Source organism: Pectinophora gossypiella, chromosome 24, assembly GCF_024362695.1.
Source record: "Pectinophora gossypiella chromosome 24, ilPecGoss1.1, whole genome shotgun sequence".
Lineage (NCBI taxonomy): Eukaryota > Metazoa > Arthropoda > Insecta > Lepidoptera > Gelechiidae > Pectinophora > Pectinophora gossypiella.
Window position 1 is genome coordinate 4717092 of NC_065427.1, and position 26090 is coordinate 4743181.

The following is a 26090-nucleotide window of genomic DNA, read 5'->3' on the forward strand; positions in this document are numbered from 1 at the left end:
TTCACCTCGCATATTGATTCAGGTATGTTTCGATTGCCGTAACGAATTTCGGCACACACATGTTGACTTTGTCCGGCCAAGTAGCTAATGCTATCTGTGGCAAATCTACAATAAGTCACGTCAAAAAAAAATGTTGTTTTCAATCTTCTAGTTACATCAGCGGACCGCGTGAAGAACGGGATAATGCTAGGGAGATGATGATGATTGTTTTACTTGTGTTCTTCTTCTCTTCTTCTTATCGTGTGGGTTGTGAGGTGGAATACCGACCTCATCAACCCTGGCGTCAGGGTTATTACTGAGCCGCCAAAGGCCCCTGACATGACTCATGTAACGACTACTTATTTACATCAGTAAGTAGTAACCGGGACCAACGGCTTAACGTGCCAATTTGTGTTTATTTGTGTTAACAATGGCAAATTTTGCTAAAAAGTGGTTCTGACGTGTTGCCGTCGCGTCGAGTCGCTGTAGGACTTTGTAAACAATGTGAAGGTATCCTTACACACCCTCGCAGAATGGCTTATTGATGTTGAGAGTAAGGCACAGCTGCCGACTAGCTACAGATAAAAAAATCTCGCACTCACGCCCGGCGGCCATTTTTCTCGGATATCGAGAAAAACTGCCCAATATACGCTGTGACAGACAGACCTTGGTTTTTTATGTTACTATTGTTTTTCGTAGGCTGCATATAGTCGGAATTGAAAGAGGTAACTACTAGTCTAGTTAGGCTGACTTTTTTTGGAGCCATCAACCCTGGTGTCAGGGTTATTATTGAGCCGCCAAAGGCTCCTGACATGGCTCATGTAAAGACTACACACTTACACCAGTAAGTAGTAACCGGGACCAACAGCTTGTGCCTTCCGAAGCACGGATCATCTTAATGTCGGACAATCAGGTGATCAGCCTGTAATGTCCTAATCAAACTAGGGATCAGAAAGTGTTTTTTTGTGGTATATCCCCACCGGGATTCGAACCCGGGGCCTCCGGATCGTGAGACCAACGCACAAACCACCAAACCATCATTCACCAAACAACAGACTAAAGTTAGACGACGGTAATAGTTCGTCAATACCCAACAGTCTATTATAACACGTGCATTATCTCAAGAAAGGCCGGTTCAGCAAAAAGCTGTCAATTATTTCGAAGCCTCTCCGACGCCGCGTCATTAATTCAAGCACTATCTGAACGGGGAGGATAGACAGTGCATAGTGCGATAACTACAGTTGGTCAACTGCTAAAATAAGTTCCATACTTATGTGGCAGAACCAACTAGTTGATTAGCTAGTTCCACACATAACCAACAGATGGCGCGCACATCATTCAATGCACGCCTAGAACGCGCTAACGAAGTTTTCACGGCGCTTTTAAAACACCGATGGATCACTGATCCCTACAGTGTTACTACAAAACAAAGACTAAAAGATAAACTATGTTTAAAATATAATCCGTATACGAAAAAAGTCCCGAAGGCCGCGGCGCTACTGTCGCAGATTCTGCATAGAATTATTATGTAACAAGTTAGTTTCATTAAAATCCGCCGACTTCTTTCGTGGCGCGAAATACTATTTTAAACCTAGTTCATTTTTAGCTTGTGTTTTGTAGTAACACTGCTAGTGTCACTACCAACTTGTGGCTAGCGGGGTACTATGATCTGTTCGGTACCCCTAGCACATCTTTTGGCGGCAGACATACAACATAAAATGTCTTATTGCTCGGCACGAGCCTCTTATTGTATGGCAGCGACCGGAGCGTGCTCGAATGCAAACGCGAGTTAATTTGGAAAGGTCGTTTTTTAAATTATTTAAATTTGGAACTGAACAAGGACTTCTATTAGGTAGTGCCGGTGTCTACGTTTTTATTTATTTGAAACTTAACTACTAACCTGTACACGGTTCTTCATTTCTTGCCCAGGACTTGTCTCTGTTGATGTGCGTTGTGTCCCCTCTGTACATTCTACACTGTGGCAGCACAACACAGAGAGAAGCACACTAAAGTTGCAGACGATCTGATATCAGTACATTTATAATACCTGAAACAGATGAGACGAACGATAATGCAAGTTTTCAGTGCTACAGACTAAATAGGTTTTAGTTGGAATAGCATAAATGTAAGTATCAAGGAATGTACGACTCTTCCTCAGTTTATGTCCTCTAGAGGGCGCCACATTGAATTTAGCGTGACGCCACATAGCCTGTAACCACCGGACAATCAAGACGCTTCTAGCGACACCTCATTTGTTTAATTCTGATAAGTGGTTTAGAAGTTACGAGGTAACAGACGCACATAGTAGTTACATGCACACATATATACATAGAGGTCAAACACATAACCCTCCTTTTTGCTTCGCCGCACTCGGATAAAAAGGACGTAACCTTCAAGCCTCAAACACATGAGAGCAAGTAAAGTGAGTGACATATTGACGCTGTACAGGGTGGCCTAAAGGTACACGGTCATAACGAAAAATTAGATAGAGGAGCTCATTGGCTATCAGAAACACCCCGTGTTACCTACACGGGGTGAACCCGGGGCCTCCGGATCGTGAGACCAACGCACAAACCACCAAACCATCATTCACCAAACAACAGACTAAAGTTAGACGACGGTAATAGTTCGTCAATACCCAACAGTCTATTATAACACGTGCATTATCTCAAGAAAGGCCGGTTCAGCAAAAAGCTGTCAATTATTTCGAAGCCTCTCCGACGCCGCGTCATTAATTCAAGCACTATCTGAACGGGGAGGATAGACAGTGCATAGTGCGATAACTACAGTTGGTCAACTGCTAAAATAAGTTCCATACTTATGTGGCAGAACCAACTAGTTGATTAGCTAGTTCCACACATAACCAACAGATGGCGCGCACATCATTCAATGCACGCCTAGAACGCGCTAACGAAGTTTTCACGGCGCTTTTAAAACACCGATGGATCACTGATCCCTACAGTGTTACTACAAAACAAAGACTAAAAGATAAACTATGTTTAAAATATAATCCGTATACGAAAAAAGTCCCGAAGGCCGCGGCGCTACTGTCGCAGATTCTGCATAGAATTATTATGTAACAAGTTAGTTTCATTAAAATCCGCCGACTTCTTTCGTGGCGCGAAATACTATTTTAAACCTAGTTCATTTTTAGCTTGTGTTTTGTAGTAACACTGCTAGTGTCACTACCAACTTGTGGCTAGCGGGGTACTATGATCTGTTCGGTACCCCTAGCACATCTTTTGGCGGCAGACATACAACATAAAATGTCTTATTGCTCGGCACGAGCCTCTTATTGTATGGCAGCGACCGGAGCGTGCTCGAATGCAAACGCGAGTTAATTTGGAAAGGTCGTTTTTTAAATTATTTAAATTTGGAACTGAACAAGGACTTCTATTAGGTAGTGCCGGTGTCTACGTTTTTATTTATTTGAAACTTAACTACTAACCTGTACACGGTTCTTCATTTCTTGCCCAGGACTTGTCTCTGTTGATGTGCGTTGTGTCCCCTCTGTACATTCTACACTGTGGCAGCACAACACAGAGAGAAGCACACTAAAGTTGCAGACGATCTGATATCAGTACATTTATAATACCTGAAACAGATGAGACGAACGATAATGCAAGTTTTCAGTGCTACAGACTAAATAGGTTTTAGTTGGAATAGCATAAATGTAAGTATCAAGGAATGTACGACTCTTCCTCAGTTTATGTCCTCTAGAGGGCGCCACATTGAATTTAGCGTGACGCCACATAGCCTGTAACCACCGGACAATCAAGACGCTTCTAGCGACACCTCATTTGTTTAATTCTGATAAGTGGTTTAGAAGTTACGAGGTAACAGACGCACATAGTAGTTACATGCACACATATATACATAGAGGTCAAACACATAACCCTCCTTTTTGCTTCGCCGCACTCGGATAAAAAGGACGTAACCTTCAAGCCTCAAACACATGAGAGCAAGTAAAGTGAGTGACATATTGACGCTGTACAGGGTGGCCTAAAGGTACACGGTCATAACGAAAAATTAGATAGAGGAGCTCATTGGCTATCAGAAACACCCCGTGTAGGTATGCTCAGCGATTATTTAATACCTTACTTCAGAAATCATTATTTTGTCGCTATTTCTTCCCAATCGCATCGGACAGAGTACTGCGGGGCGGAAGGCAAGAGGGAAACCACTGCCCCATTTGTCTCTAAAAAAGTAGCATGGAGAATGCTACACCGACAAGAGCGTGGCTCTTAAATTATTGATGTGATTTATTTCTTAGTATTTTTGTTATTTTGCACCAAACTAGACAAATAGTTTAAAAAATAAAAACTGTTAAGTTTGGGCCACTCTGTATATAGCAAGTGTAGCAGATGTGTTTACTGCATTGTTTTAAGGTAATCTTGTTAGGAACATTTCGTTGACGTCTTGACCTACTTACGAGTACACTGGATGTTTTAGAGTCTGTTTTAGAACTTCGCTAAGCAATCTTTTCGGTTAATTGCATAAACTGACGATCTTTAGTCCTAGTAGGGTGGGCGAACGACCTCCGTGGTCCAGTGGTTGAGCGTTGGGCTTACGATCCGTAGGTCCTGGGTTCGATTCCCGCGGTGGAGACATATCAAAAAAAAATATTTTGTGGTCCCTAGTTTGGTTAGGACATTACAGGCTGATCACCCGATTGCCCGAAAGTAATATGATCCGTGATGAAATAAGTTTATCATCACTAATTTAAGAGCTGCTCTCATGTCAGTATAGCATTCTCCGTGCTACTGTTTTAGGAAAAAAAAAAAAATAGGGCAGCCTTTCACCCAAAAATAAATAACATTGAAATATTTTATACGTGTCATAAATTATGTTATTATATTACACATTCAATAAAATTAATATTAACTCAAAAAAATATATTTGAAAAAGTGTAACGACACTTGAAGCTGGTCACCCCTTTAGAGATTACGGGCGTGAATTTACGTTTGTTTGTATGTAGACGTAGGTACATTTCGTTACGAGTGATTTCCATCTAATCAATCTAGAGTACCCTGTCAATGTCGATCACACTAAACTATTTCTAACTTTACGAAGCGCAATATCCAACATACCAATTACAAATAACTATAATTTAGTTCCTCGTGACGTCATCACTCTCTCGACCAATCAGCGCTAATTCTGATGAATCGTCGGCGCTGTTCCAACATGGCTGCCGGGATTTTGAATTTGGAATTAATTTAATATATTGACGTTGTATCGTTTTACATACTTATGTGCCATTTGATATTTCATGAATCGTAATTTCTGATAAAGCTTTTTAAATTAATTACCCGACTGCGCCGGATAAAAAGTGTAGGTTAATTAGGTAGGTATATTGAGTAAGTTGATTCATTTCTTATAGGACTAGTACTATAATATTATATTCAAACCAAATTATATTCTGTGGTGTAAGCGGAAAAAGTGTAAAATATTGATTTTCCAATAGACCTGCCCTTGTACTGAACCCGGGACTCTTTAACCAGCGACTAAGTTACCACTTACTGAACCATTAACATCGTACCCCTAACTACTAATACCTACATACCTCATTCATTTAGTAACCACTTTAAACTAACACAAACGGCAACAAATTTGAATTTGAAACTTCCAAGTTCGAACTCCAACTGAAATCGGTTAGCGCGCGCGGATTGGTCGGCTGAATGATGACGTCATCAATATGTGTCGCTCGACCAACCGCAACTGTCCGCGTGGGCGCCACAAGTAGTAGATTTACGAGGGTTGTTTTCTAGTGATTTGAAACCTGTAGGTAGATTGGAGGGGGATTTGAGTTTTACCACAATGGGTGTGAAAGAGAGGTGTCTTACTGCGCTTACAGACCAGCGCCGATGGTGTCGACGACGTCGTCGATTGTCTATAAGCGCCCTTAGATGTTAATCCATACTTCTGTATAGTATGTGTAATATTGTTCCTAGTTATTGTTTTCAAATTCACAAAGAGAGAATCACGACGCCGGAGCCGAAATACGCGCCCAATTGTGCACATTCAGGCCTTCCTGTCTTATATTTTTGGTACTGGATGAGAGCCTTCAGCGCTCTCCATTTGTCCAGCCAAGTAGTTAATGCATCTGAAGCCATCCTACAATAAGTCAAGTCAACAAAAAATTTACATAAACATAAACAGCCTATATACGTCCCACTGCTGGGCACAGGCCTCCCCTCGATCAACCGGAGGGGGTATGGAGCATATTCCACCACGCTGCTCCACTGCGGGTTGGTGGAGGTGTTTTTACGGCTAGTAGCCGGGACCAACGGCTTAACGTAATTCAATCAGGTGATTCAAGCCTGCAATTTTCTTACCAAACAAAGGACAGTCTCACAAGTGGTTTCGACAATGTCCCCATCGGGAATCGAACCTGGACCTGCAGATCGTGAGCCTAACGCTCTAACCACTAGACCACGGAGGCTGCATAAGCATGGAAATGAGGAAAACAATACTATCTACCCATTTTCTATTTTTTGCAAATACACAGTAGGACTCTGAAATCGAAACCCGTTGCTATTTGATTCATTTCACTAAAAGCGTTTGTAATCCATTACTACAATTTTAAACATTACTTTGGGATGATTTTTTTTGCGCATCCCGCGTCCATTGGGGGCGTTAAGTTGATAATAGTGATTAATAGAATCTGGCTGAACGCCAGGGTGAACGGTGTTAGTACCCGATGTTCTCGGGGTATTGTCGACGTGAAGGTATAGAATAAGGAATAATACTACGTAAAGAACGGCAACTCCCCGCTCCCCCCTCGGTCTCACTTTATTAGTCTTCAATCGTATGGGCGTCAGGCGTCAGACGTCACATGTTTTTATATTATGTTGTGTTTATAGATTTTTTCTTTTTTTTTTGTTAATTATTTTGATCTTTGTTTTCTTTTTGTTTTATTTTTTTCTGTGAATGTAATGTACCTGTCTGTCTGTGGTGTCCGGAAGTAATAAATATTTCTTTTTTTTCTTTCTTTCTTTCTATATAAGTACGGCAAATCAATGATATGTAAAAAAAAGAAATCGTTGCTTGCAAACGGCGTGAGATTCACGTAACTTATTGAAATATGGTCAAACAAGTCACACAGCCAGTCATTTTGGAACCGTAATTTGTATGTTCCTTCTCGAAGAAGCCGTGGTCGCCCAGTTGGAAGAACGCTTGACTCTCACTGTGTGGTCGCAGGTTCGAATCCTAGTACGGGTCTACAACAATCGGTTCTCTATTGTATTCCCTAAAATTTCTTATCCTACTTTTTATTTTCCTTCACATTTTAGTCCTAAGTATCGAATGTCCTAATGATCCTAGTCCAATTTTGTTAACTCCTAGTGTTCATTGCCCTATTTTTTTTCATCCTAATGATGGTAAGCCCTAATGTCCATAGTTACAATCGTTTATATTCCTAAAATGTATAGTCCTAAATAAAATGTGAAGGAAAATAAAAAGTAGGATAAGAAATTTTAGGGAATACAATAGAGAACCTTCACCGCCGCCTCTCGGCCCTTCGGGCCTCGATGGTCACAAGTAACCTAACCCACTCGGCTATATGGCAGGGGGCTCGCTTTGCTCGCCCCCTGCCATACAGCCTTCGTAACCTATATCTACAGTGTCGGGGTGCCGCGAATTTCCGTGCTCGCTTCGCTCGCACCCGTGACTGCTGTCGTTACGAAACAAATCTTCACCGCCGCCTCTCGGAGTCTCGGCCCTTCGGGCCTCGATGGTCACAACTAACCAAAATATGTCAAATAGATCATATAGGGAATGAAAAATTCGGAATTTCAAACTTTAGGGACATTAATATTAGAACTAAAGAATATTAGGACAAGTATTACGGTAGGATAATCAATATTTAGGATGATCGAACATTAGTACAATTAAATATTAGGAAAATGATGTTCGGAAAATCGACTTTAGGACTATAAACATTAGGAAATACAACAGGCCCCCACAACAATCATTTTCGAATTCATGTTTCGATCATAAATGCACATTAAAACACAGAACTATTTTACCTTTTCGGACCATCGCAGATAACGCAGACAGACTAAGGAATGAAACTAATAACACCCCTCGTTGCGTTGCGTCGGGTGTTAAAACTGTTACACACCACCCGTGGTAGGGGTTCGTTTTTTACAACACAATTCGGGAGTAAGCTTGTTAAACAATTTTATGTGGCGCTACTCACATCCACGGATTGAACTGCAAGTGAATCAGAATAATTGTGTCTAGACTACGAAAAAATATACTAGACGATCACACGGGTAATTCAGGCGGTCTTGAGTTTTAATAAGTTTTACATACAACATACAGAATAGTTAAAACACATAATAACGGGTTCTTACCGCGTTTCAAATTCAAATTCAAAAATATCTTTATTCAGTAGGTAACATAGTTACACTTTGAATCGTCAATTTTTACATAACGAACGTCTCATCCGCCTAAAACTACTGCAGCTTCTCACAAACTGTATAGCCGGGGAAAAGAAGCTGCAGGAAAAACCTCGGCACAGGGCCCTAGACGTTCTTTAAAAAAATAAACATAAAATATTGATATACAATTGAGTAATTTAGCTGCCTAATATCAGTTCTCAGACAGTTAATCCCATGCATTCATATCTTCTAAATAATTACTAAGTAACTTTATAATAACTTTTTTTGTAAAGTTTTTGTTTAACTACTGTCTTAAAGCAGTTGAAAGGCAAATTCTGAATGTCAATGGGAATCTTATTGTAAAAACGTATACATTGCCCCTTAAAAGATTTAGTAATCTTATGTAATCGACTGACTTGTAAAGCAAGTTTATTTTTATTCCGGGTATTAACAATGTGCCGATCGCTATTTTTTGCAAATAAAAATTTAAAGCAGGGATATGAGACTCCTGATATTTCGACACTGTTGCAAGTGCCCGTTATTATGTGTTTTAATTATGATAATAACCGCGTAAACTTAAAACAATGTATACAGAATACTTACTAACTTCTTTACACTAACACAGTTGACTCGACCATTATAGACGGCGATACGGCTCACCACCTATCACGTTGGTCTAACAGAAAGCTCGGTGAGGCGTGGGTACATAGTTCATCTTGCGATGGATGTACCTGACTACCCCAATTGGGATATAGTCGTGAGCTTATGTTATCTAAACTAAATATATAAAGGGAGAACCTGACTGACTGACATATCAACGCACAGCCTTAACTGCTAAACGTAGGCACTTGTGGAAGGGACGTAGCTTAAGTACCGTAGAGGTGCACTAAGAAAGGAATTCCCGAAATTCCCACGGGAACGGGAGTTAGCGGAAAAAAACATTTGTATGAAAAATCTAAACCGCGTTCTTACGTTTTTTTACGAGTAGATGTTTTCAATCTAGCATGCATGCATACCTTAGTAAATATGAAGTTTAGTTATGGCTATATTTAAAAAAATGGGAGTTAGCGGGAAAAAAAAGTTGTATCAAAAAAATCTAAACTGCATAAGTTAGATGCTTGAATTTTGACATGCACTCCCACACACACAAAGATAGTGTAACATAAAATACTTATAGAAATGTATTTATAACATTACATTTCAACTTACATACGTAAACTCACGCCTATTTCTTACCAGGGTAAGCAGAAACTATGAATTCCATTTGCTTCGATCCTTCCTTCCTCCACATTCATCAATCGTTTAATACACAAGAAAAAAATGAGGTTAAGTTATGTCTTTATAAAATCTCAACTCATATTTCAGAGGACTTTGGTGGTTTAGTTATAACCTCTTACACCACGGTTGGTGTAAGAGGTTATAACTAAACCACCAAACGGTTGGTGAGATTGGTCATTGAACCACACAAAAGAAAAGAACTTCACTTCACGTAACAGAAAAAAATGCCCGAAAAAACTACGATTAGATCGCCAACTAACTTTATGGGCGAACTAAAAAGAGAATTTATCCGGGGGCCCCCAGTATAAATCTGGGCCCCGTTCGTTGGGTCCTCTTAAATTGGGCCTCTAATGGGGTTGCCAAATTACCCATCTATTTAATTTCCCGAATGGGTAAACGAATTAGGCTGGCAACTTTGAAATGAATTAAATTTTCGACGGTTGACTCATTGTGTTGGCGAGGGTGAGTACGTCTGTGTATATTTTTTTTCTTTTTATTAAATTACTAGTGGTCTCCCGTGGCTTCGGCTGTTTTAGGATTCCATGCGTGAACGATAAAATGTATTCGCGCAGTGCCAACCATGAGTATAAGGATCATGTCAGAAAGGAGACACTTCAAGACGCTACGGACCCCGCCGGCGTGGTCGACGATTCCCCCATTCAGGGCTTATCGCTATCGGCCTACTATCTATCTATCTAGCCTGTGTCCACCCACTGCTGGGTATAGGCCTCCTCTCTTTCACGCCATCCTTTCTAGTCCTGTGGAAGTCTCATCCATTGCTTTCCGGCGTACCTCACAATGTCATCCGACCACCGGGCTCGTGGTCTGCCCACAAGGACCAATAAATTATTTCGTCTCCTCTCAGACGACGCTCTAAGCTCAGAATCACGCCTTACTGGGTACCCTCAGGCATGTGTCTTAAATTTTGTACCGAGTGAGAGCTCTCAGCTCCCCATTTGTCCGGCGAAGTAGTTAAGAAGGAAGGAAGATTAAGCAGCTAAAACAGTTTAGGTATATTTTTTATTCGCTCGCAGTCACATAGCAGAAACTTTTTAAAAACGAATCCTCATTGCCAACGGTACCTAATTAAACAAAAGGAGGTTGCAATTTTCGTAGGTATTCTAAGTGGAAATTACATTTATTCGCTTTATATCTTTGAAACAGACATAAAGTTAGATTTAATTAAGATTTAATTTCTAAGATCGTATTAAATTGGGGCAAGGAATTTGATAGTCATAACCTAACCTGTATTAGGCTGGTTTTCCCTTCGCCGGTTGGAAGGTCAGACAGGCAGTCGCTTCTTTAAAAAACCGGACCTGTCAAATCTTCAGGTTAGGTAAGCGGACCTCGGTAGAGATGAAGGATTTTGATAGTCAATCCTACAGCTATATAAATAGGTTTTACCATTTCTAAATGATGAAATATCCTTTGACTGTCGAAATGTTTAGCTTAAGTAAGTGAATCCTGTGAAAAACGGAAACTCTTGGGAGATGGAATGGTGATGATAATGTATTAACTCTATGGTTTGTGAGGCCAATGACCGACTTCATCGCCCTGGCGGCAGAGTGTCTGCAGTCCGAAAGTGTGTTTTGTTACACGGGTCTCCACGGGGCAACGAACTCAGACTTCCAGATCATGAATCCATCCACCTTAGATTAATCAGGTGTAAAACAAGTAAAAATGAGTAAAAAAACAACTCACTTTTGCCACCCACTTTAGGGTTAGGTTAGGTCCGGTAAATAGTAAGAATTATCAGTAAGCAACACATAGGTTTAAACAGGGTGTTAGTGACATCGTAACGAAAACTTTGAGGGTTGATTCAGACTATTATTCTTAGTTAATATCAAATTGAATTTTCCGTCGCAAAAGTACGGAAATGAAATTAATTACTTAAAAAAAAACAAAAAATAAACGTGAATTTTCCGGCAGGACTCCTTTACGTACTTGTACGTAAGTGGTATCGCAATGAATACTGAGGGGATGACTACTCATTATGCAGAGTTAATATCAAGTGGAATTTTCCATCGCAAAACTATAGAATTGAAAATAATTAAAAAAAGAAAAAGCATCATGAATCGCAGATGATCGGGCCGTCAGTGCGTTGCATTTAGGATACTTACTTTTATTATTTTTATCATTTTGGTTTGTTTTTTTTTGATAATGATTTTTTGATCCTGGTATTCTTTTTGTTTTTTTTTTTCTTTCATTCAGTGTACTGATTTCCGTGTGGTTTCTGTCCTGTGTTGAATGTAATGTACCTGTCTGTCTATGTCTGTGGTGTCCGGGAGTAATAAATGTTTATTTCTTTCTTTCTCTCAATTGTGCGACGGAAAATTCCGCTTGATATTAACTCAGAATCATAAACTGAGTCATCCGCCTCAGTATTCGTTACAGTGTAACAAATACCCTGTATATACCTATGCCTACTCATATCAGGATGCAATTATGTTACTTAACAGTTTTTTTTTCCCTAGCCAAACCCATACGTCAGCTGCTTTACCGTAGAACAAAGCTATTACACACCATAATGCGTCTCAAACGGATATAAATGGACTGTACTCCCCTGGATAAAATATCGACGGATTAAAAATAAATTTTAAACAAATCCTGCAAGATATTGGCACCGAGTGATTCGACTGTTTCCACCCTTCATATTGTGTGGTAGGGTTGTCAAAACTAGTAATCATCACTACATAGTAAAAAACAAAGTCGCTTCTTCTGTCCCTATATTCCTATGTACGCTTAAATCTTTAAATCTATGCAACAGATTTTGATGCAGTTTTTTTAAATAGATAGAGTGATTCAAGAGGAAGGTTTATATGTATAATAACATCCATTAAATAGTGGAGAAATACTGTTATTTTTGAGTTTTTAATGTGATGTCGTAAATATTTCTTTTTAGCATTGCACCCGAGTGAAGCCGAGGCTAATACAAAATAAATAGGATACTTGACTGAGTCAAACATAAATTATAAATGCTAATCAATATATATAAGCCAGTCTAAGATGATCAAAAATTAATCTCATTTTACATTTGGACTTATTTTCGAATTTCATTTATGAATTAAGTAACAATGAGTTCGACGTTTGACACACACGACAGCCCAGGACAGTCTGACGTCATCAATAAAAGCGGTCAAATATTGGGGCTAGTCCGGTACCGTGTCTCAAATTGGTTCTTCTCGTTTAGAAACTTGATTATATAAGACAACATAACATGTAGACAACATAAGTATTACTTTACAGCCTTTTTTAAGTTGCTGAGTTCAAGCCTCTCCGCGTCAACTGGAGTCGATGCAAGTACGCAGTTAGTGCAAGAATACCAAGGAAAAACACAGCCGCAAAAGTCTAAATTGACTCGATCTGAAATCGAACACGGAAGCTCTAGTTTGGTAGTCAAAGTTTATGCTAAAAAAATACTATTTAAATATAATTACTTGTGTTACAAGTTACAACCTACAGTGTGATAAAAATAAAGCGCCAGCCCTATTGCCATATGCAAAATGTTAGCTGCAGAAACAATTCAATTTTCGCCCTGACATTTCAAATTTTTCAATAACACGCCCGGTAAATATTTTATCCGATAACTGCCGTTATCTAGTTATAGGGTCCATATTTTGTAATTAACTTGAGATTACGTGTACGTTGTAGTGGTGGGTCGCTATTATGGACGTTTTTGATGTGACTTGTTGTAGATTTGCCGCAAATAGAATTAATTACATGGCTGGACAAATGGGGAGCGCTGAGAGAGCTCTCACCCGGTACAAAATTTAAGACAACAGGCTAAACAGACACTAAACTATATAATTATTTAATCGATTAATTAATTGTATTTTTTTACTAACATAGATATAAGACTTTTGTTACTAACAATTACTATGGGAAAACACCCGAAATATTTTTTTTTTTTTCTTCTTTTTTTTGAGGGTTCCCATTTTAGCGCGAACGTGGGCTCAGGGCGTCATCTGGGAGGATTATAAGCGATGAATTAGGGAAATCGTCAGCCACGCCGACGGGGTCGGCATCGGGGTCCTAAAGCGTTTATCGTCGCTATTACTGGACCAAAGAGACCAGGGTTTGAATCGAGTTTGAAAAGAACGGTTTTTTTGGAACTTTAAATGTTCCAAGCTGCTTATCATCGCAGCTTAAGTTTTGCTTAATGTGATAACATAACTAAAATTACTAAAAGTCCGGCACTAAGCAGTTTATCATACACATTCACGGACACCAAAACCAAAGGGATGTCTACCCCAACGGATGGTGGGTATAAAAAATATATGAAAAAAAAACTCCATTTGTTGATTTGGAGGTAAAAAAATGTATACTTACATAAGTTTACATAAGTGTAAATAATAAAATATACTTACTTCTAAAAGGATGACACGAAAAACATTTCCACCTATGCTCAAATACCTTCCTACGCGTATTTCTCTTCGAACCATAAATACAGGCACAATTTTTCCCCTAAAACATTTTTATCGAGTCCTTCCAACAAAATATAACCTTAATATTTTAAAATGGCACTTTTTTATTGCTAGTAAAGCGCTTACAAGATAATATCTTACGTAGCAGTATTATAAGGGTCATTCTAACCCCTACTTTCCCTTAAGGGCCTATTGTAATAAAGGCCAAAGAAAAAGTTAAGTGAAGGAGTATTATACGTCGTAACGACACTTGTTCATGGCCGAGTATCAAGAGGTGATGGTTTTAATATAAATATTAAATTATAATTAAATTTTTCACTAACACAGTTAACGACCTCCGTGGTCCAGTGGTTGAGCGTTGGGCTCATGATCCGGAGGACCCGGGTTCGAATCCCGGTGGGGACATATAACAAAAATCACTTTGTGATCCCTAGTTTGGTTAGGACATTACATGCTGATCACCTGATTGTCCAAAAAGTAAGATGATCCGTGTTACTACTTACTAATGTAAGTAAGTAGTCGTGACATGAGCCAAGTCAGGGGCCTTTGGCGGCTAAATAATAACCCTGACACCAGGGTTGATGAGGTTGGTAATTCACGTCACAACCCACACGACGAAAACTTACACAGTTGGTTCGACAATTGTAGACGGCGATACGGCTCACCGCCTATCACGTTGGTCTAACAGAAAGCTCGGTGAGGTGTGGGTACTTAGTTCATCCTGCGATGGATGTACTTCATTCCAATTGGGATGTAAATGGGAGCTAGCGTTATGTTATCAAAGTACATAATAAAATTAATTTAGTACAAGTTTCCTTTTTTGACTTATGGGAGATTTTCCGCCCGGCAAATCCCGCTCTAATACAAAATTTAAGACAACAGGCCTGAGGGTGGCCGGTTAGGCGCGAACCTCGGCTCAGGGCGTCTTCTGAGAGGATTACATTTGATACAATTAATCGACACTAGTGGGCCAGCGAGGAGCTCGGTGGCGCAGCGGTAAACGCGCTCGGTCTGCGATTGTTGAAGTTAAGCAACTTTCGCAAAGGCCGGTCATAGGATGGGTGACCACAAAAAAAAGTTTTCATCTCGACCTCCGCCGTGCTACGGAAGGCACTTTAAGCCGGTGGTCCCGGCTGCATTAGCAGTTGTTAATAACCATCACTGGGCCCGCGTGATGGTTTAAGGCCCGATCTCCCTATCCATCCATAGGGAAGGCCCGTGCCCCAGCAGTGGGGACGTTAATGAGCTGATGATGAGTGGGCCAGCGATAAGCATACATTAAATAAATACACACACATTCATACATATAATACTTTTATAGCTATACATAAAATGTCGCGTCAGGTAGGTTTGACTCGCGTCGATGACGCACGTAGCCTACACGCTGAATGAGGGAAATCGTCGACTACGCCGGCGGGGTCGATATCGGGGTCCTAATAGTGTTTTAATTACTTCTATACAGAATGTTAGTGACATGGTAACGAAAACTTTGAGGGATGATTCAGACTATGACTGAGTTGTTTTCTTCTGGAATTTAAAAATTTAAATAACACTAAATTTTTTAAGAATTTTCCGACCGCAAATTCTACTTGATATTAACCCAGAATCATGGTCTGAATCATCCCCTTCAGTATTCGTTATGATGTCACTAACACCCTGTATGTTGATTTTTCCAATAAGTACATTGTTAATATTAACATTTTTTATTTGTTTCATTTTGGGCTATTATATTACAAAGCAGCGTACGTAATACATTACAAAAGGTAAAATACACGTCATACGTATATCCGAAGCCAGTATAAAAAATAAAGCTTCAAAAATTAATTTCGGCTAATCCTTTAAAACTCCAAATAATTACATAAGTAATCCGTCCGTAACCGAGACAATCGCGCGCAGTAATTAACGAAATTGAGATAGAGCTCAGCGAAATACCGCGCTTTTGTAGAGAATTACCTTTTTTAGGTTTTTAGGGTCCCGCGTGACTTGCGGCAAATAAATTTCCTTTCTTTTTTTCCCTTTTTTTTCGTCGAAAAAGAGATTTTTCTTGTAAGTACTTACTTATTCTTCTTTTTTTTGTTGTAGTGTTGCCTGGCTGTAACTTTTAATACCTTTTGTTATTACTTCTTTTTGTTTTTAACTACCTAATCCAAATTCTACATGAATATTAATTAAATTGTGCACGTCTGTAATTGGTGCAAACACTAGTACTAGCCTTAAGAATGTTGTATTAATTGTTGTATGTTTGTACCGTTGATGTGCCTAATAAATAAATAAAAATACATACATACATACATAAACTCACGCCCGTATTCCCCGAAGGGGTGGGCAGAACAACAAATAATCAAGAAACTATTTGCAGCCAATTTTGATACATAGTCTTTAGGATAATGATAAATCGTATGATGATAGGGGATCAGCCTATCGCTCTTACAGATGATCCAAAATGAGTGAAAATGCTGGGCTACGAAAAAAACGTCGTTCCTAAGTAGGACACCATTTCGCCACCAATACCAATAGCACCTACCACCAATAGAATACAGTCATATAAACGCTTTCTGGCTTGGTGTCTCGTTGGTTGCGCAACCAACACCTTCCATAGTTTAGTAGTTAGTGTTGAGCTCACGATCTGGTAGTCCAAGTTCGATTAACGATTGGGACATTGTCGAAATTATATTATGAGACTGTCCTGCCCGTAAGACGATTCCGTGCTTCGGAAGGCGCGTACAGCCGTTAGTCCCAGGGTTCGTGCCCGCAGTAGAGCAGTGTGGTAGAGTGCTCCATACCCCCTCCGATTAATAGAGGGGAGGCTTGTGCTCAGCAGTGGGACGTATATTAGCTGTTTATGTACGTTTTTTTGTTGACTTAACTTATTGTAGGATGGCTTCAGATGGCATTAACTACTTGGCTGGACAAATGGGGAGCGTTGAGGGCTCTCACCCTCGAAAGATTAAGACAGGAGGCCTGAACGTGCACAGTTGGGCGCGTACTTTGGCTCCGGCCTCTAGTATATAGGCTGTTTATGTTATACATAAATATAATACGGAACCCATAGCCTAAATATCTTCACAGACTTGACCGCTGTAATATTTTAATTCGTTTAAAAATATCTCCACGTGATAGCTTAGCGTAGATCATGCGGGCTGCTACTGCTCATTCATGCTTATGTTGTTAATTAGGGTAGGCAGGGAAAATAAATATCAAAATATAATTGAAGTTTTCACCGATTTTTCTGATATTTCTAGCTCATCGTCATCATCGTCCCCCTAGCATTATCCCGTTTTTCACAGGGTCCGCTTCCTAACCGAAGATATGACAGGTCCGGTTTTTTTACAGAAGCGACTGCCTGTTTGACAACCAGCCCTATACAGGTGAGGTTAGGCTAGGTTGCTTAACCCACATTAGGAAATCGCATTTCTCGGGAATGTGGGTATCCTCACGATGTTTTCCTTCACCGCTGAGCACGTGATAATCATTTATCCAAACAAGAAATCGATAACAAATTCGACAATCATTGGCTGATATTACTAGCTAAAAATAAAAATATATTTTTAGTATTTTTTTATATAAGTAAGTTAATTGTCTTTAATCTCGGCACTACCGGGTGAGAGCCTTCAGTGCTCCCCATTTGTCCTGCTTTTAATGGCCACATGCGGTAAATCTACAACAAATCACGTCAAATGAAACTTGTCATTTTTCGTAATCTTTTGCAACTTGGCTAAGGCCCCTGGCGTGTTTTTGTCTGTATGCCTTTCTAACTTAAGTTTTATTATATTTAAAGCAGTGTCCTCTTGACCAAGCAAACTACGTGTTATCTGATCGCTGTCACGAGATATCTCTGTGACGTCACTCTACTCTAGCTAAATCTGGATTAAACCGGGTAAAACTAGCTCTTAGAATATTGAATTAAGGAAAGATTTTAGAGCTTTCTTTAGCTGCCTTGTACTTGTAGGTTACTTCCTTATAACTGTGACTGTGTAAGTGACTCTTTTTCCAAACAGGACTATGACGGATTTTACACGGATACTTACAGATATTATAAAAACGAAAGAAAATCTGTTTATCTGTTATCTCTTCTCGCGTAAACCACTCTCGAGCGATTTAAATGAAAATTAGAATGACGAATTCAAATATATAAAAAAAAAATAAGAATTTGGAATTTTATTTGTAAAATGCAAATTAAGAATTTCGAATTTTATTTGTAAAATGCAAATTGAGAATTTCGAATTTTATTTGTAAAATTCAAATTAAGATTTTCGAAATTTTACAACAACAATGTTCCACGAACATTTTTTTTTTAAGATTTCAATTATTAGTAATGCAAATAACATACTTGGCTTTAGCGTACCAATCGAAATCCAAGGGAAGCCAGTCGCGGGCACAGTATATTAAAGTACCTTTAACTGAAATAAAACATGAAAGACTAAAAATAGTCGTCTGTTTCAAATAGCTTCGTATACTAAAGTGAGGCCACGACCTGGGTTAGTATAAAACACAGATACATCAATTAAATAGGTCATCGGTTTATAGCTTACCATACAAAACGTAAACGTAAAATAACAGAGCGTCCTCACGACGCGATATTCCTGCGATATCGAAACGTGTTGCTTGACATAACTTTGCCTTCCGAAAAACGGAATAATCTTACTTTTTCAGACAATCGTTTGATTCAGCTTGCTTTTTTTGACGTGAGTTATTGTAGATTTGCCGCAGATGGCATTAACTACTTGGCCGGAAAAATGGGGAGCGCTGAAGGCTCTCACCCGATACAACGTTTAAGACAACAGGCCTGAGGGAGCCCAGTTGGGGGATTCAACCTGCAATATCCTAGTCAAACAACGGACAATGTCACAAAGTGATTTCTACAATGTCCTCGTCGGGAATCGAACCCGGACCTCCAGATCGTGAGCCCAACGCACTAACCACAAGTCTACGGAGGTTGTTAATTATATCTACTTAGACGCTTTATGACTTGCACAGGACCGGAAAGGATGGCGTGAAAGAGAGGAGTTATCTGGATTAAACCGGGTAAAACCGGTCTATACCCAGCAGTGGGTGGACACATGCTGAATAGATAGTAGATAGATGCTTTATACAAACGTGTCTCTTTGTATGTAATAATGATTTCTAAGCTCGTTAAACATTGTTCTAACGCCGAATTTAATGTTACATGAAATACTGTCCAGGTTTTACACTGACACTACACATTGGCGTTATCGTACACGCGCATCTGTGAGTGACGTCTGGCGCCCATACGATTGAAGACTATAGTAAGACCGAAGGGGGTGAGGTAAACGCAGCTCAGTCGCTGGTGGGGAGAGAGTCGCCGTTCTATACGTAGTATTATTCCTTATTCTATGGTGATACTAGCTACCTTCCTTAATTCAATTTAATTCAAATTATTTATTTCAGATTAATATCCATAATTATAAGTACATTAGATTAGATTCCATTATGAAAATTAAATTAATAAAATCAAATGAAATTAATATCCTAATAAATAAAATAAAATTAATAATATTAATAAAAATGAAATAAAATACATTGGTGCCCATTCGGGTGCACACAAACTTAACCCAATTTTAGTTCGACAGCTCTTAAATGAATGAGTGCCATCCTGCACTTACAATAAGTGCAAGAAAGGGAAAGAGCTAATTTTAGTCCTGTCAAATTAAGTCAAAATTAGTTCGGTGGTTGCTCGAACTGGCACCAATGACTATTTTCAATGCAAGAAAGGTGATGAGCTGGCATGCAGTCTCATCCATCTCTCCAGCATCGGCGAGTCCCACCTTAAGCTGCTTCTCTACCAAATATGTACGAGGCTGCGTAGCGAGGGTTGAGTTTGTTAATAACCAATCGCTTCCTTATCCTAACCTCCTTCAGCGCCGCTCCTGTGAATCGATTTATTGGTGGAGAAATGATATCTAATCGCTTTGTGATAGTAGTCTTGTTACTATCTAGACAATCTGAGACCAACCCAACAAATGGGACATCTCTTTCTACGCATCCTCAGCCATCTTTGGTGGAAAGGCAGTTCATCATCATCAGCCCATTAACGTCCCCACTGCTGGGGCACGGGCCTTCCCTATGGATGGATAGGGAGATCGGGCCTTAACCATCACGCGGGCCCAGTGCGGATTGATGGTTATTAACGACTGCTAATGCAGCCGGGACCAACGGCTTAACGTGCCTTCCGAAGCACGGAGGAGCTCGAGATGAAAACTATTTTTTTTTGTGGTCACCCATCCTATGACCGGCCTTTGCCGAAATTGCTTAACTTCAACAATCGCAGACCGAACGCATTAACCGCTGCGCCACCGAGCTCCTCAAAGGAAAGGCAGTTACTTACTCTAAAATCATATCCATGCGATATCCGCGATCGTGCATTGAAGAATGTCCCTATGTTGATAATGCAGCAGAGTTTATTCGAATAGTGCGTTTGTATCTTGTTCAAATGAACTGAAGTAAAAGATTAATGTGACTTACGGATTAATTTCTCAAAAAAGTTAATGTAAAGTGGTTTCAAAGTGTATACATATTAGTACTCGTAACCGTACCCGCATTTGGAGTTGCGTCCGCGCAGCCTTATCAGCCGGTCGTGCATTGCGTGTGCTCTGACTCATCGCTTCCCGATCGAGTAAACAACTTGTTTATTATTACCGTGCCGCATCTCAATGACTTATTGAACAATAAGTGAAGTTCGAGATGTGGTATGCGTATTTTAATTGTTCATATCGAGCAAACTAAAGTACTTTAGACATTACAAAATGTCGAATTATAAAAGTGATGTGTTATCAAGCTATCCATATGATAAAAACACTAACTGCGACATAGTGAAGTGTTACCATTGTGACACGGATAATAAAATAAAAAATTTCTACGACTGGTTAGATAACCAGACAAGAATCAAAGTGCTCACATGCGAGAAGTGCAATAAAAAATCATGCGTAAAGGTATTCGCACATACAGCTGTTTCCCGAAATAAGGAAACTAAACAAATTACGGTTGAAACAAAATACTTCACCTTCTGTGCTGCAGAGAATAAAACACGACAAGGACGGGGTCCTCTGTGTACCGGCAAAGAATGTCAGCAACCTACATATACAAGAGTTATAGACCAAGAGAGATTTATCAACAAGGAAATAATATCATGCAAATTTTGCGGCTCAGTTAACGAAATAACAGCTACGAGTCCATCGTTGCGAGATAAACCCAAAGTTCGACAAGTTGGAGAATGGATTACAATAAACCGTCATGAGCAGATTCGTCGTGAAAAAGAAAGAATTAATATTGAAAAATTTAATAAAACTCATAATCCAAAACCAAAAACTAACCAAATTACGACACAAAATCGTTTTGAAACTCTGGAGACTGAAAAATGCACAGAAATGATGGATGACGCAAAGGACGAGGAGACTGAATCATTGTATTTTGATAATATGATTGAAATAGAGAGTGTGACCAGTCTGACTGGGTCCCGCAAACGACAAAAAACACCCGAACCTGTAATAAACGCTAAACGAGGCAAAAATGACTTTAACGAAGTATCTGCATCAGTGCCGCAGCAACCACGACACCCGACTGCTCCTCCGATCCAAGGACGAGAATCCAAAATAAAAATCCCTGCACAAAAACAAAGAAAGAAATTACCACCTATCGTGTGCACACAAGACGGCTGGGTAGAATCAACATATACATTTAAGAAAATAACAGAACTCGCACGAGAACATAACTGCGAATTAAAAACTGATAAAAGATCCGGAAAACTATTTTTTACGCCGAGACAATTAGAAAATAGAAGAACACTGCTTGAAGAATTGAAAAGAAGACGTGACATTGAATTCTACACATATGGGACCAAACTAGAAAGACGACCTTCGAAAAAAGTTGTAGCCAAAGGTGTAATAGCTAGCGGATACAGCGAAGAAGACATAAGACAAGATATAAAAGAACGATATGGACTGACACCAGAGCGCGCAGTGCCACTTCGCAATTCGGCGTTAGTTTTAATATTTAGTGGTGAGACAGACATCAGAGAGATAAAAAACATAACAACTATTCTTTACCAAAAAGTAAAGATAGAAAAGTACAGAGTTAAACAAACTGCAGTCACTCAATGTAAGCGCTGCCTTGACTTCGGCCACGTCCAAGCTCACTGTGGACGCCGGCAACTAAACGATACCGAAACTGAACTAAACGAAGAAGGAAAAGCTACGGAAACATGCTCAAAATGTCATCAGCCGGGGCACACAGCCAGACAAGCAAAATGCCCACTTTTCCAGGAAGAAATTAAAAGACAGAGAGAAAGACGATTAAAATTCCGAGAGACGAACAAGAAAACAAAAATACCTAACAACAATAATCAAAAACATCAAGAAAATATGTTAATGGCAACAACTAACCCAGGAACATCCTACGCTCAGGCAGTAGGAACTATTCAAAAAGTACCTACAATAGGCAAAGAAGACAAGATAGAAAAAATGCTTGCGATGTTTCAGACAATACAACAACAATTTATGGATCAGATGCAACAACAAATGCTGCACTTTATACAACTTATACGCAATGGATAGACACGCTAAAAGAAACCAAACAAAGAATCTCCGAATCCTTCACTGTAATGTTCAAGGATTGAGAAAAAAATTTACAGAAATTAAAAATATTGTATCAAAAGCAAACGCGCATATTATAGTTTTAAATGAATGTAAAGTAGATTTTGATAAAAACAAATTTAACATAAATGGATATGATAAACTCTACGATACGCGAAGAGAACACCTTGGAACAGCAATGTACATTAAAAAAGGATTAAGATGGAACCAAATTGAAGTAATACCAGGTTATGACAACACTGAGAGAACAATTGAAGGAGTCGCGATTAAACTAACGACCAATTTCGAAAAAAGTGATTCTATTGTTGTAAGAGGACTTTACATACCTATAACACAATACAGAAACATCCGAAATGAATTAGAAGAACTTCTCGAAGCTAACGATGCAATAAATATAGGAGACTTGAACCTTCGCATGACACAATTAAACCATAGCAGAACAGAAGGATCTGGACTTGAAATTCAAAAACGAATTGATGACGGGATATGCACGCTAAGACATACTGGACTACCATCAAGGCCATGCCATGCTGGAAACGGAATATTGGATGTAGCTCTAGTTACTGGAGAAGTACAATACTCAAATACACACTGCAAACACCTAGACTCAATATCGTCGGATCACTTACCTTGGCTATTTTGCATAGAAATAACTATAGAAGAAGAATATAATGAGACAAGAAACATGCGACTTCTATATCAAGATGAACAACTAGCCAAGAGGTATATTGAACTGATTGAAAATAAAATTGATCCAAATATACAAATAAATACGGACAATGACTGCGAAAAATATATAGAAAATCTAGAAATAACAATAAATTTAGTTTTAGATGAGGTAGTGCCAAAAAAGGTACAAGACAGAAAACAATTACTTCCAACACATATACAGCAAATGATAGAGGATCGTAATGAAGCAAAGCTAAACGTGAAAAGAACAGGAGGACATATAACTGCTAAAAGAAACTATAACGAAATAAAAAACCAATTACAAGAGTTACTTAAAAAATATAGAGAATCTACTTGGAAAAAGATAATAGATAACACTAGAGACAATCGAACAAAGATGTGGAAAATACAAAGAACCATGAAAAAGCCACCACAAAGACTCCCGTACCTAATAGATTGCAACAGTGAAAAGGAAACTATAGATAAACTGGTTAACGCAGCGATAGTGAAAGAATCACCTATTGAGGATTTAGATAAAGGGTATGAACAAACCACGCCCTACCAGCCACTTAAAGTAGTTCAGATGTCAGAGGTAAAACGGGCCATTTTCAGTTTTAAAAACAATAAAGCGCCTGGTCCAGACCAAATCAGGGCAGATGCTCTTAAACTAGCAGGTCCAGCATTTTATTGTGCTCTAACTAAAGTAATAAATTATGTTCTGAAAACCGGCTACTATCCAAAACGATGGAAGCTGGGAGAATGTATATTTTTGCATAAAGCGGGAAAAAACTACAGAGAAGCTAAATCATATAGACCTATTACGTTGCTCAACATCATGGGAAAAGTATGTGAACGGATAATGCATAAATATATACTACAGTCGTGCAAACATTTGATCCCAGATTATCAACATGGGTTTATGCAACACCGCGGCACAGGGACTCAGATACTCCGGACATGTAAATATATATCAGATGCTCTAGAAGAAGGTCATAGTGTTGCTATGATAAGTACAGACTTAAGCAAGGCTTTTGACTCAATAAATCACAAAGGTCTAACACAAAAGCTAATAAATAAGAACATCGACAATAATGTTATAAAGTTGATCGAAAACTATTTACTAAATAGAAATATCCGAGGAAAGTTTCGAACGACCATTGGAGATGAAATGAATGTCCCTCACGGAGTACCACAGGGATCCATTCTGGGGCCACTAATTTTTAATCTTTACGTGCACGATATTCCACAATCGAGCATTGCCGGACAGATGCTATCTCAATATGCTGACGATCTGTGCATACTTAACGCAGCACAGCGACCAGACCAAGCTACTCAACGCGCGACATGGGCCGCTGAAGAAATAGTTGATTACTATGAACGGTGGGGACTTCAATGCAATGTAGATAAGACTGAATGTATAATGTTTACTAAAAAAAGACAACAAAGTGTTCGATACCCAAACGGTTATAAACCAACAGTTAAAATGAAAGACATAAACCTTGAATATAAAAACTGTGTACGATATCTGGGAGTACAACTAGACAAGAGACTAAGCATGAACGAACACGTCAAATACACAATTAAAAAAGCAAAAAGAGTCAGAGGAATGCTTGCTCCTATAATCGGCTACTACTCTAATGCGAACATAGAAACTAAACTTCTAGTGATTCAGGCGTGCCTACTCCCGATACTGGATTATGGAATCGTACAACTACTCCCTAGAATAAGCAGGACAAATCTTCTAAAGCTAGAAAGACAATATCGTATGGCTCTGAAGTCAGCAGGAGGTCTCCCTCGGTCAACACCTACCGAAATGCTGTGGGACCTACTAGATGAAGATCCGTGGCATATTCGTGTACACGATCTACACCGGGACATGTTAGAAAAACTAAAAAACATGTGTATAGTGGGATTAGACACTCCTGGTCCACAATACACTAAATATGGTCAATATAATCCGATGATGTATAGTAATAGGATAGGCGAAATAGACTACGTAGCAAAAAAAGACAGGAAAAATCGTGTCAGTAAGCGACATGTTCCTCCCAGGGAACAAATTTTGAAGTAAATATAATAAAATTTGATTATTTTAAGTGAGCTGTAAATAGGCTACACAACATAAAATAAATGTATAGATCTTTAAGACATATTACGTTAAGTACACACCCAAGTTGGGACATAAAATTGTATCACAGAAATGAAAAACAATAAATAACTTTCTATTCTATTCTATTCTATTCCCGCATTTCACGGAGCTTTAAAAGACCAATGTGATGAGCCGTATCTTTTTTCTTTGACGCTACTTAAGGCATTAACTACTTGGCCGGACAAATAATGAGCCTCGACGGCGCTTAGAGCTTGACGCCAAGCGCGATGAATTGAAAGCCCGACCGCCTACGGCGATCAATTATGCATATTTAAATGGTGTACTCACATGCCCACTACGTGCGAGGATCTTTTCCAATTAGATTGGCTATATAAGCCACATGCGAGCACATGAACGTCGGAGTTGAAGCAGTCGCCGTAGCCGAAATCGGCTGGATCGCATCATCATCATCATCAATGAGCCGTATTGCCGTCTAATAGAAACTAAAAGGAAATCAACCCCGTGACCTAATAAATAAGCGTCAAACTTAGCAACTGCTTAACCACATCATTAGAATAAACAACGAATATATCAGCTATATAGGTCAGTGGTTTACAGCGTACTAACTGAACATGTACCTAAGTAGATTAAATGGAAGCTA

At 39.2% G+C, this 26090-nt stretch overlaps 1 long non-coding RNA gene across 2 annotated transcripts in view; it reads right to left on the reverse strand.

Annotated features, from left to right (window-relative positions):
• Positions 1 to 1894: 1894 nt before the first annotated feature.
• LOC126377947 (uncharacterized) overlaps positions 1895 to 26090 on the reverse strand; it is a 124701-nt gene continuing 100505 nt past the window's right edge. The window contains exon 3 of one of the 2 annotated variants that reach the window (XR_007568018.1): positions 1895 to 2026. This is a non-coding gene — a long non-coding RNA (uncharacterized LOC126377947). Of the gene's footprint in view, positions 2027 to 3442; positions 3575 to 26090 lie in introns of those variants that run through there. The other variant, XR_007568019.1, reaches the window with a different exon arrangement.